The sequence below is a fragment of the Muntiacus reevesi genome, chromosome 11 (genome assembly GCF_963930625.1).
Source record: "Muntiacus reevesi chromosome 11, mMunRee1.1, whole genome shotgun sequence".
NCBI classification, from domain to species: domain Eukaryota; kingdom Metazoa; phylum Chordata; class Mammalia; order Artiodactyla; family Cervidae; genus Muntiacus; species Muntiacus reevesi.
In genome coordinates, this window is record NC_089259.1 from 47336522 (window position 1) to 47349322 (window position 12801).

A 12801-nucleotide genomic window follows, 5' to 3' on the forward strand; every position below is an offset into this window, starting at 1 on the left:
GATCCCCTGGAGGAGGAAATGGCAACCCACTCCAGTATTCTTGCCTGGAGAATCCCCATGGAGAAAGGTGCCTGATGGGCTACAGTCCATGGGGTCACAGAGAGTCGGTCATGACTGATCGGCTAAGCACCCAAGACAAAGCATAAACTGAAATTACACTGTTGGATATAAGTGATATAAAGAGATTGAAATTTTTTATTGCTTTTATAATTTCCCTTTTAAATGTATTCATTTCCCCAAAACAAAGTCATGAGACTCTACAAGCTGCTGCAACCTTTAATAAATTACCACAATATAGCCTTTAAGTTCTTCTGAAAGGTATTAATATCACTGATTCAATGGACATGAACTCTGGCAAACTCCAGGAGATGGTGAGGGACAGACAGGCCTGGCATGCTGCAGCACACGGGCTCGCAGAGTGTCAGACACAACTTGGCGACTGGACAACAACAAAAAGGTATTATAAGGGAGCAAAAGGTTAAGATTAAATTTAAAAAATAAAGTGTCACATGGTTAAAGTACCAACCACCACAGAGATAAACTAAGTTATTATGAGCTTCAGCTGAAAGGAATCAAAGTTTCAACAATAAGACTAAAATTAACTTTCTGAATGAAGAGAAAATGCACCTTTAAACCATAGAAAGACACTATCTATTACACACCTAATAGAATGGCTAACATCAAAAAGACCAAGTACCCACTAAAATATGGAGCAATTGGAACGCCCATACATTGTGTGCAGAAATGTAAAATGGCGCAAGCACCTCAGGAATTTGGCAGTTGCTTAGAAGTTAAACAGATCTATCTCACAACCCAGTCATTCCACTCCTAGATATTTAGGTGAAAGCCTTGAAAATATAAGTTCACAGAAAGCCTTGTTCACGAGTATTAACAGATGCCTTTGTGACAACATTCCCAAACTCGAAATGACTCAAATATTCATCAACAGGTGAATGATCACTAATTGTTAAGGAAACGTAAAGCAAAACACAATAAAATATCAGCTTATACCTGATAGAAAGATAATTGTCAAAAAGATAAGTGATAACAAGTGCTGGGAAGGATGTGGAAAAAAGGAAACCCTTGAGCACTGTTGGTAGGAATGTAAATCAGTGCAGTCACTATGGAAAACAGTATAGAGATTCCTAAAATATTAAAAATGGAGCTATCCTATGATCCAGCAATTCCACTTCTGTTTAAATATTCTAAAGAAACAAAGTTACTCTCTCAAAAAGATACTTACACCTTCATGGTCATCACAGAATTATTCACAATAGGAAAGACATGGAAAGAACCTAAGTTAACTTAGTGAAAGTGAGTGAAAGTCGCTCAGTTGTGTCTGACTCTTTGTGACCCCATGAACTTCTCCAGGCCAGAATACTGGAGTAGGTAGCCTTTCCCTTCTCCAAGGGATCTTCCCAACACAGGGATCAAACCCAGGTCTCCTACATTGCAGGCGGATTCTTTACCAGCTGAGTCACAAGGGAAGCCCAAGAATACTAGAGTGTGTAGCCTTAAAATAATAATAATAATATATATATATATTACTATATGACTTGAACAAGAAGCTAAGTCACTCATCAAATATTGTTTAAATAGCTATGATTAAAAAAACCTGAGACAAACGAAATATTTTGGGATATGAAAGCAGAAAGCTCAATAGAAACTTGAAAATATAAAGTACAAACTTCCAGTTACAAGAAAAGTAAGTAAGCATATTATGTACAGCATGGTGACTAGAGTTAATAATACCATATTGTATATTGAAAGTTGCTAAGAGAGTAGATCTTAAAAGTTCTTCTCACAAGAGAAAAAAATCTGTAACCATTTGAGGTGAGTAGTGTTAAAACTTACGTTAATCATTTGGCAATATATACCATATCAAATCATTATGTTGTACCCCTTGACCTAAATACAATGCTGTATGTCAATTATATCTCAATAAAACTGAAGGAAAAAAGTGAACAGATAAACTAAAGGTGGTACTGTTGCTGTTTAGGCAATCTGTCGTGTCTGACTTTTTTTCGATCCCATCGACTGTAGCCCGCCAGGCTCCTCTGTCCATGGGACTTCTCATGGAATGCTGGGGTGGGCTGCCACTTCCTTCTCCAGAGGATCTTCCCAACCCAAGGATCGAATCTGCATCTCCTATATTGACAGGCCGATTCTTTATCACTGAGCTAATTGAATTGAACTGAATTGAAAGTCGCTCAGGCAGATTCTTTGTGACCCCATGTACTGACTACACAGTCCATGGAATTCTCCAGGCCAGAATACTGGAGCGGGTAGCCTTGCCCTTCTCCAGGGGATCTTCCCAATCCAAGGCTCGAACCCAGGTCGTCCACATTGCAGGCAGATTCTTTACCAGCAGGGCCCATAAAGGAAGCCCAAAGGTGATACATTCACATAAAATGGAATACAACTCATTATCTCCCATCTGGTTTTCTGCAATAGTCTTTTAACTGGTATCCCTTGCCCCCTTTAACAAACTCTCAAAAGTAAAAAGGATCCTTTTTAAACTTGTCATGGTGCTCATCTGCAAATCCTCCAAGCTCCCCATTTCTTGAGTAAAAGACAAAATCCTTACCATGTCCTGCAGGGCCCTCACTCTCTGCACATGACAAACAAACAGATTAAATGTGCACTGTGGCTACACATCCTCCGTGTGACCTTTAGATGGTCAACTTGCATTTCATCTTTTCATCCTCGCCTCGTTTCCTCTGACCTTACTCCTCCCACCCCTCTCCCTCACTGGCCTTCTGGCTACTCTTTGGACATGCCAGGCACACTCTTCCCTAAAGGTCTCTGAACTCCAAGCTCCTCCCCTAGATAACTGGACAGTCACTCCTCACCTCCTTTAAATCCATGCTCTAGTATCACCTCGAGGTGGCATCTGTCCCCTACCCCAAAAGACACACACACATGATCTGACAGCCAGCATTTCCCCTGGAATTCCACCCCCTCTCCTGCGTTTTATTACTCTCTATAGCACTCATCCCTTTGAACATTTTGTGTAATTGATTTGCTAGAATGTAAGCCCTAGGAGGGTGGTGATTTCTGGGGGCTTTTCCCCACATTTTTCCTTGTATCCCCAAAGCCTAAAATAAGTTCCAGTACAAAGTAGATCCTCAGTATGTGGACTTAGGACAAGGGAAACCTTTTTTGGTAATTTTTACCTTTGGGAAACAGAGATCATTTTATATGCAGGGTTGCTTCACTGTCAGACATATATGGTATTTCTTTAAATCTACCAGCAACCATTCTAAAACCAGAATTTCTTCTTTTTCACATAATTATTTGGGATATATGGCCAGAGTATTCATGGTTTAAAATTACAAGACTTTCCATTTGCTAGCAGAATATTTCCTAGGAAAGAATAAAGTCCAAATGCTATAGTTTCAGTGACTCACCCTGAACACTTGACACCATCTCCAGGGAAGTCAGATGCCTTATACTAACACATGGTCAGCAACTTAGCCCTCTGTCATTTTCTTTTTGTCTAGTATCTGACAAGGGCCAAAACTATGGAGACTGACCTAGACATTCAACCCTGTAGAATGTCTATACAGTGACTCTAGTGGATTAGGCAAAACCCTAAAACAGATAGCCCCCTCCTTCCTCACTAACTGTATTTCATCTAATACTTTGCATCTGATTTTGCAACTCTAGTGCACTTAAATTTCCAAAGTCTCTCTATGGAGTGCAGAATAAGAAAAATATTATCTGTAGGATGTTTTTGAGCCTGCAGAATTTTTATCTTGTGACAAATATTTTAATGATGACTAGTTATATCCTATCGCTGAGACTGAAAATATAGTGAGTTTGACCTTAGTTGTATCCGTTCCTCAATATTATATGTTTGTACTTTTTCTCTACTATTATATTGAGAGCTATTATGTGAAGAACTGATTAGGGCTTGAATTTCTATAGTCCCACAGGATACTTCCCTGTGACCATAAGTAAAAGCTCAACATCTAAATATAATCCAGTTAATGTTCCAGTTGATAGAAGCAAAGCTTATCACTTTGACTAAGCTGAGTAGGTAATTTAATACTCCAATAATTTGAATTATTAATTGTACCATAAGACATAGATTCTAGTTGCCTTTAATATCCTCTCTGAGGTCATGACTAAATGCAGCTTTCAATGATCTGGGCTGCAAAGAGGCTCTAACTATGAAACTGATCTGACAACTTTCCACTCTTTTTTTCTTCTAAGTGGAAGACACACATGTAAGTTAACACTATACAGCCCCTGCCTACACACTCAGCACCCATGCCAAAGGAACACACTGAAAAAGCAAGGACAGCAAAATGTCCTTGGTGAGGAAAAGAGTTATCAGAGGACCATGAAAGCTTTCTGCTGAGACATTTATTTAAGAGATCAATCAGAAGCAACACAAGAGAAAAAAATCTCTATCCAGTACTTGCACGTAGACAAGGCATTTGGGGAAAACAGTATTCTTCCATGTTATATGAGTGCTCGGTCATGTCCGACTGTTTGCGCATCCCTGGACTGCAGCCTGCCAGGCTCCTCTGTCCATGGACTTTTTCAGCAAGAGTACCAGAGTGGATTTCCTTCTCCAAGGGATCTTCCCTGACCCAGGGATTGAACCAGTATCTTCTGCATTAGTAGGCAGATTTTGTACCACTGAGAGTGTTAACTGACATGTATTTAGATTTATATGTGCTTTTGAATGAATTTGACTCCTTGCGTGTATCGCATCTTACAGCATCACTTTTTCTAACATTATACTATGAGCCCTTAAGTCAAAGACTGAGTTGGAATGACTTTGTGTCTTAACTAGAGTTTTTTCCACGTGACCAATGGGAGAGAACTTCATGCTCAGAAGAAACTGCGTTACAGCTGTCAGCAAACAGAAGTATACAAATAGTGAACAGCTACCAAGAACCCTGGTGTAAGTTCTCCAGGATTGAGATGGGCTTAGTCCATTCCTGTTGCTAATTCATGGGAAATCTGGCACTCCTCAAAATGAAGAGCTGATGCTTTCTACTTTCTTCAGCGCTCACTCCAGCTAGGAAGTGAATGTGTGTGGCAGGAATGGCTCCAGATGCTGAGACACCTCGTTAAAAGTATAACTCTAGTCATTCTTACTCTTGTCGTGGACACGCCACTGCTCAGAATCTGCCTACATGTCACAGAGTCTGATGCAGATTCAATGTCAATTCAAGGTGAATGGTTTATTTTATGGCAGCACATAATTTTAACACACACACACACACACACAAAAAAACCAATATTAAAAAGGGAATAAATAATCCCTTTACTTAGGAATTAAAAGATTTATGGGCTTCCCTGCTGGCTCAGAGGGTAAAGAATCTGCCTGTAATGTAGGAGACCCAGGTTCAATCTCAGGCCTGAGATTGGAAGGGAATTGATTGGAAGGGAATGGCTACCCACTCCAATATTCTTACCCTGAGAATTCCATGATCAGAGGAGCCTGGCGGGCTACAGTCTGCAAAGAGTCTGATGCAGATTCAATGCCAATTCAATCAAAAATTTTATTGTATGGCAGCGCACAATAACAATATTTTAAAAAGAATGAATAATCCCTCTACCCAGGAAGTGAGAGATTTATACTCTATCCCAGATCTGCCAGGAATTTGTGTCATTCTGCACCCGAATTTCCTCCCCAGTAAAATGGAAGACTAGATAGATGTTCAATAAGATCTCATCTAAATCCAGATTTCTATGGGCTCATTTTTGCACTGATGCCAATATAGGAACAAAATAATATATATTAAAAGGAGATGGAAAATCATCTCTATCATTAAGCCAGAAATATTGCAAGTTATTGACATTATTCATTTCCATTAACACACAATAACCAATTCAACAGGTGATAAAATAAATTGGGCTTTTTTCAAATGCCTCATGATATTTAGAAAAAGCACGGTGCCACCTTTAGCCTGAGTTTTGTCATTACATTTTCAGTGATCTCAAGTCGATATATGGCAAAACCATCACAATACTGTAAAGTAATTATGCTCAATTAAAATAAATTAATTTAAAAAAGAAAATACAAATTTATTAAAAGTATAATTTCTAAGAGGAAAAAAATATATAAGCTCAAATGTCAAAATTCAGACATTAAAGCAATTCCTCACTCTAGAGAAAAAAAAAACTCGCCACTAGGTCCCTGGATCTCAGAATGTTGTTTCTCATTAATTAATTACTTTAATTATTTGTCACACTCCAAGAAATCCAATGGTATGGTAAAAATAACTCTCCACTTAATTTCAAAATAAAATAAATTCTACAGCCACCCCATGCTGATGTCTAAAGGCCTAACCAAACCCAGGGGTGGAAAAATCATCTGGATACTGAAAAACACAAAGGAAAGATACCTTTGGTCAGGAAGCCAGCAGAAAATTGGAGCAGTTCTCCAAGAGCTGTGAATATGCCAAACTGATAGAATCCTCAGTATTAGCACTCTGTCGCACTTAAGAAGTTCTCTTTCATTCTAGATAAGCCAGCAGTAATTTTGCTGTATTTGTTCAAGTCCACGTTATCACTGTGCAGCCAATTATAAAACTTCCCGGGAATAACCGTTATTGCTTCAAAAGTAAAGTATTTCCTGACTGTGCAGTCAGGAAACACACTGCTTGTTCAGGGCTAAAGAATAGACTCTCTAGCTTTCTTTAAAAAGAAGCATTTTAAATTTGAGTACCACTGCCTTTCTTATGCTGTTTAAATAACCGTAAGTGTCCAAGGCTTATTAATTATGAAAGTAGGAGAAAATTAATCTACAATGTCTTCCTTCCTCATAGAATTCACTGACAAACAGATGAACTTCAGAAAACATTTAAAAAGTGGATACACACTTGAATATGAAAATAAGCTTCTTAAAGTAAAAAAAAAGTTCAAAGTAAAAAAAAATAACTGGGTAAATTGTTTCACAACTAAAATGATCTTAGCTGCTTGATTCATTATCAAGCTTTTTATAATAATTATAGTAGGCACAGCAAGATTTCTGTCAGCACAAAAAAGAGGTGTGTGCTAAGTTTCTTGAGTCGTATCCGACTCTTTACTAACCCATGGACTGTAGCCCACCAGACTCCTCTGTCCGTGGAATTCTCCAGGCAAGAATACTGGAGCGGGTTGCCATTCCCTTCCCCAGGGGATCTTCCTGATCCAGGGATCGAACCCATGTCCCTCCTGTATTGGCAGGTGAGTTCTTTACCTCTAGCACGGCATGGGAAGCCCTCACAAAAAATAGGGGAAGGGTATTTAAGAAAAGATGAGGAAGAATACTAGGAAACATTTCAAGTAAACTGAAAAAACCTGACAAATGAGAAGAACTGATCATTTAAACTAGACCCAATCAAAGAGAGACAGTAAGGAAAAGAAAATGTATTTGCTCTGAAACTAGTATATGACATTAGGGAACAGGTAGATTTCCTTTCTAATTCTGTTTCACTTAAGGAACTATTAAGATTAGTACAGCATTTTAAGAAAAGACTAATTTGGTTGTTAAATATCATAATTTCTCTTTGGCTTTTAAAACTTCATCTTCAACCAATGGAAAGTAATTTTGGAAGGTATATATGTGTCCTGAAATAGCTTACTTACATCAAGGAAAAAATCACCATTATTGAAGAACCCGGGAAGATGTTCCAGCTCCAGTTACTTGGGAAGCCTGCTCAGTCTGTGTTATCATTCTTAAGGTGAGGTTGTCTGATAATCTCACTAAGAAATAATATTTATTTTCAAATCATTTTCACTTTTATCCAAAAGTATTTCAGTGATTCGTTGTATTTGGTTAAATATATGTTATTAGTCTATGGTAAATTTGGCACAGTAAAAAAGGTATCTGATTATCACTAGGTCTAGAGTCAAAAGTGACTAGAAAAATGCAGGGATTTTAAAATCACAGAATTTTAAACGTAAAAGCTCCCTTATGGAATCACCAGTCCGTACTATCTTGTTTTACAGATGTGGAAAGAAGCGGTTTACATTAAAAGTTAAACCAAGAAAGAAGAAAATAATGAGATTACAAGTAACGAGACTCTTTGGAGCCAAAGAAAGCAAGAATATCTCTACCACTTACACAGCAGTCAGACAAGTTGCTTGAATTGGAATCTTGGGCTTCAGCCAAGGCAGTTTCCTCTCAGACTAGACTTTGGTTCTTAGATATTCTCAGCTCTTTGCTCCAAATTTTTGGCTCACCTCTGCTGCTTTCCTGGTGCTCTGCATTAGCTCAAGCATCAGAGCCAGAAAGTCCTTAAACTTCCTACCAAGGGCTCCCCTTCCATTCCATCTCACTGTGCATATCTTTGAATTCCTTCCCCAAAAGATATGACTTGTGCCTCTATGACCATTCAAAATTTGAAAAAATGATCAGATGTAAAATAAATAAGGGTAACTCACAGGAAATCCAAGGACTCATGTTTTATATAGATACATTTTTAAATTTATTTTTAATTGAAGGATAATTAACAATACTGTGTTGGTTTCTGCCACATACCAACATGAATTAGCCATAGGTATATCTATGTCCCCTCCCTCTTGAACCTCCTTGCCACCTCCCACCCCATCCCACCGCTCTAGGTTGTCACAGAGCACCAGTTTGACCTCCCTGCAGGGACTCACAATTTCGATTAAGCGAATGGAATATCCTTTGTAGTGGCTGACTTTAGGGAAATAAGAAAGGGAATAACTAAACAGGGAAATAAGACAGAAGATGGGATGGGTGAGAAGTTAGATGGCAAAGGATAGACAAGAACAGTCCTTTCTAAATTCCATTTCAAAAACAACATCACTCTTATGGATTAGTCCATAGCATAGCATATTAGAAAAACATATAACATGCAGTTAGAGGTCTAGCATTTAAAGCTCATTCTAGTAGCTATGACTGTCTGTAGAAAAGATGCCGTATCTTTCATATCTCTTGGTTTTTCATCTGTAAAGTGAGAATCATAATGTTTATTTCAAAAGTAAACTGTAAAAAAAAAGTAAACTGGGAAAATTAAACTAAATGTGCAAAGTGCCTGACACAGTGCTGAGACAGTGAAAGCATTCAACAATGTTTAATTAAATCTAACATGCAAGTCTGATATGTGCTGTGCAAGGAGACGGAGGAAGTGAGAAGCTGCTGCTTAAAAAAAAATCTCTTTATGAAAGTTAAATTGTAGTAGGGGGTATAGAATGAATAAGTGAATCATAAAGGATCTGAGATAGTGAAAATTGCCAATGAGAAAAATAATGCAAGGAAAAGGGTACAGAAAATTTGGAGGAGGTGTCAGAATAGTTGCAATTTTAAAGAAAAGAATCTGTATAACACATTTGAGTAAAAAGCTGAAGTCAGCAAGAAGGCGAGCCTTACAGGTATCTGGGGGAGGAACATTCCAGGCAGATAGAACACCAAGTACGAAGGCCAGGAAGCAGAGATCCGTCTGGTGTGTTCAGGGAACAGTGAGGAGTCAGTGTGGCTGGATGCGAGTGAGGGGGCAGAAGATGATTGGAGGCTCTTGTGGGGAGCACGGGGCATCTACATCCTGCAGGCCTTGAAAGGACTTTGGCTTTGACCCCTTGGTGAGGCAGAAAGGCATTGCAGAGTGCTGAGTTACATGTTTAAAGAATCCCTTTGCCTGACTCAGATGATAAAGAATCCACCTGCTAATGCAGGTGACCGGGGTTTGATCCCTGGGTTGGGAAGATCCCTTGGAGGAAGAAATGGCAACCCACTCCAAAATTCTTGCCTGGAAAATCCCATGGACAGAGGATCCTGGCGGGCTAGAGTCCATGTCTGACTCCAAAGAGTTAGACATGACTGAAGCAACTAAGCAGACACATATGCATGTATAAGAAATAAATTTTGGAAACGGTTTGCATGTGGTAGGGGAAAAAAAGTGTTCTGTACCTTACCAAAATAAGAACACAGTGTGAATATAGAATAGTTGTGTCACTTGTGAAAAATAACTTTATATTTCTTTTTTTCAGATATGGATATTTATACAGATACAACCAGAAAAGGTGAAGTAAGCAAAGTCATCAATGCAAGAAAACCAAACTTATTACAACCATGTCATCAAGAAAGCTAATCTTTCATTTTTAAACTGTAGAAAAACAGAATGAGGCATCTAAGAAACAATCCTGAAAAGTTGCTGGTTTTTTAATTTATTTATTTATTTTTATTATTTTCCACTGGTGAATTCCATAAAACATTTTTTTGGTTTTTTGGGGGTTTTTTTTCCATTTATTTTTATTAGTTGGAGGCTAATTACTTTACACCATGGAATATTACTCAGCCATTAAAAAGCATTCATTTGAATCAGTTCTAATGAGATGGATGAAACTGGAGCCCATTATACAGAGTGAAGTAAGCCAGAGAGATAAAGACCAATATAGTATACTAACGCATATATATGGAATTTAGAAAGATGGTAACGATAACCCTATATGCAAAACAGAAAAGTTGCTATTTATTTACTTATGCTGGCACTATGAAATATGCCTACTTTCAAATGCAGCATAACCTTCCACCCAATCACAAAACATGTCCAAGGTGAGATCAATCCACTACGTGTTTATTCAACAGAAGACTTTCTATTCATCAAATCAGTCCTATTATTTGCTTAATGCTGACATTTTTTAAAATATACAGTTCATAATCAATGAGTCTCTAGCAAGGCTAACTAAGATAAGAGAGAGGACACAAATTACCAATATTAGAAATGAAAGACGGGACAGCACTACAGATCCTATGGAAAATAAAAGCATAATAAAAGAATACTATGAATCACTTCATGACCGGAAATTTGATGTCCTAGATGAAAGGAAAAATTTCCTTAAATGACACAAGCTGCCACAACACAGACAAGAATAAATAATCTGAATAGGCCTAAATGGAATAACTAGCCACTAATCTTCTAAAACAGAAAGCACATGGCTCAGATGGATACACTGGTGAATTCTGTCAAACCCTTCAGTTTTTTTCTTAAGGGTTTGACACCAGTCCTCCATAATCTCTTTCAGAAGATGCTGCTGCTGCTGCTGCTAAGTCACTTCAGTCACGTCCAACTCTTAATGACCCCATGGACTGCAGCCTACCAGGCTCCTTCGTCCATGGGATTTTCCAGGTGAGATTACTGGAGTGGGCTGACATTTCCTTTTCCGTTTCAGAAGACAGAAGCAGAGAAAATACTTCCTAACTCATTCTATGAGGCCAGCATTACCCTAATATCAAAACCAGGCACAGACATCATAAGAAAATTACAAACAATATCTCTCATGAATATAGATGCAAAAATTAACAAAATACTAGCATAACAGATCCAAAAAATGTATAATAAGAATTATACACCAAGACCAAGTATGTAAGTGGTTCAACATTTAAAAAATCAATTAATGTCACATCACATCAACAGACTAAAAAAGAAAAATCACATGATCATATCAATAGAAGCAGAAAAAGCATTTGATAAAATCCCTCACCCAATGATGGTAAAAACTCTCAACAAATAAAGAATAGAGGGAAATTTCTTCAATGATTTAGAAAAAAAAAAACTACAGCTAGGATCATACTTAATGGTGAGAAATTCAAGGCATTCTCACTGAGATCAAGTACATGCAAGGGTGTTTCTCTCGCCATTCTTTTCAACATATTAGAAGTCCTTGCTAATAGCCAAGAAAAGGAAACAGAAAGTATACAGATTGGAAAGGAAGAAATAAAACTGTTCTAAGATGACATGATTGTCTGCAGAAAATATGAAATAAAAATTTACCAAAACAACTCTCCTGGAACTAAGTGATTATAGCAAGGTTGCACAAGGGACTTGCCTGGCATCCAGTGATTGAGACTCAGCAGCTCCACCTTAGGGATGCAAGTTCTATCCGTGGTTGGGGAACTAGGATCCCACAGGCCAGGTGGTACAGTATAAAAAAAAAAAAAGTTGCATGATACACAGTTAATATAAAAAAGTCAACTGCTTTTCTATATGTGAGCAATGAGCAAGTGAATTTTGAAATTAAAAGCCCAATATCATTTATATTAGCAACCCAACAATGAATACTTAGGCATAAATCTAACAAAATATGTATAAGATCTATATGAGATTTGCACAACTCTGATGGACATGATCAACAAAAAACTACATAAACGGAGAACTATTCCATGTTCATGAGTAGGAAGACTCTCTGTTGTCCAGACATCAACTTGATCTGTAAATTCAATGCAATCACAATCAAATCCCAGCAGGTTATTTTACAGATACTGAAAACTTCTTTTAAGTTTATATCTAGAGGCAAGCAACTCAGAATAGCTAACACAATGTTGAAGGAAAAGAACAAAGTTGGAGGACTGGTGCTATCTGGCTTCAAGACTGACTGTGAAGCTATGATAATCAAGACAGTATGGAATTGGCAAAAGGATAGAGAAATAGATTCATGAAACAAAACAGACACCCCAGAAATAGGCTCACATAAATATAGTTAACTGAACTTTGACAGAGGACAGTACAACAGAGCAAAGATAGTCTCTTCATTAAATGGTCCTGGAACAACTGAGCATCTACATGCCAGAAAACATTAATCTAGACACAGACCTTACATTCTTTATAAAAATTAACTCAAAATCTAGAAAACTCAGATAGCCTTGGGTAGGGTGATGCTTTTTTAGATACAAAACCAAAGATGCAATCTATGAAGAAATTGATAAGCTGGACTTGACTCAAATTAAAAACTTCTGCTTTATAAAAGACAATATCAAGAGAATTGGAAGACAAGCCACAGTTTAGGAGAAAACCTTTGCCAAAGACACAGCTGATAAAGTCTTGTTAT

At 37.7% G+C, this 12801-nt stretch overlaps 1 protein-coding gene across 2 annotated transcripts in view; it reads right to left on the minus strand.

Moving 5' to 3' along the window:
- The window catches only part of TBC1D4 (TBC1 domain family member 4), a 203388-nt gene that overhangs the window by 84396 nt on the left and 106191 nt on the right, over window positions 1-12801 (minus strand). The gene's annotated exons all lie outside the window — the stretch shown is intronic.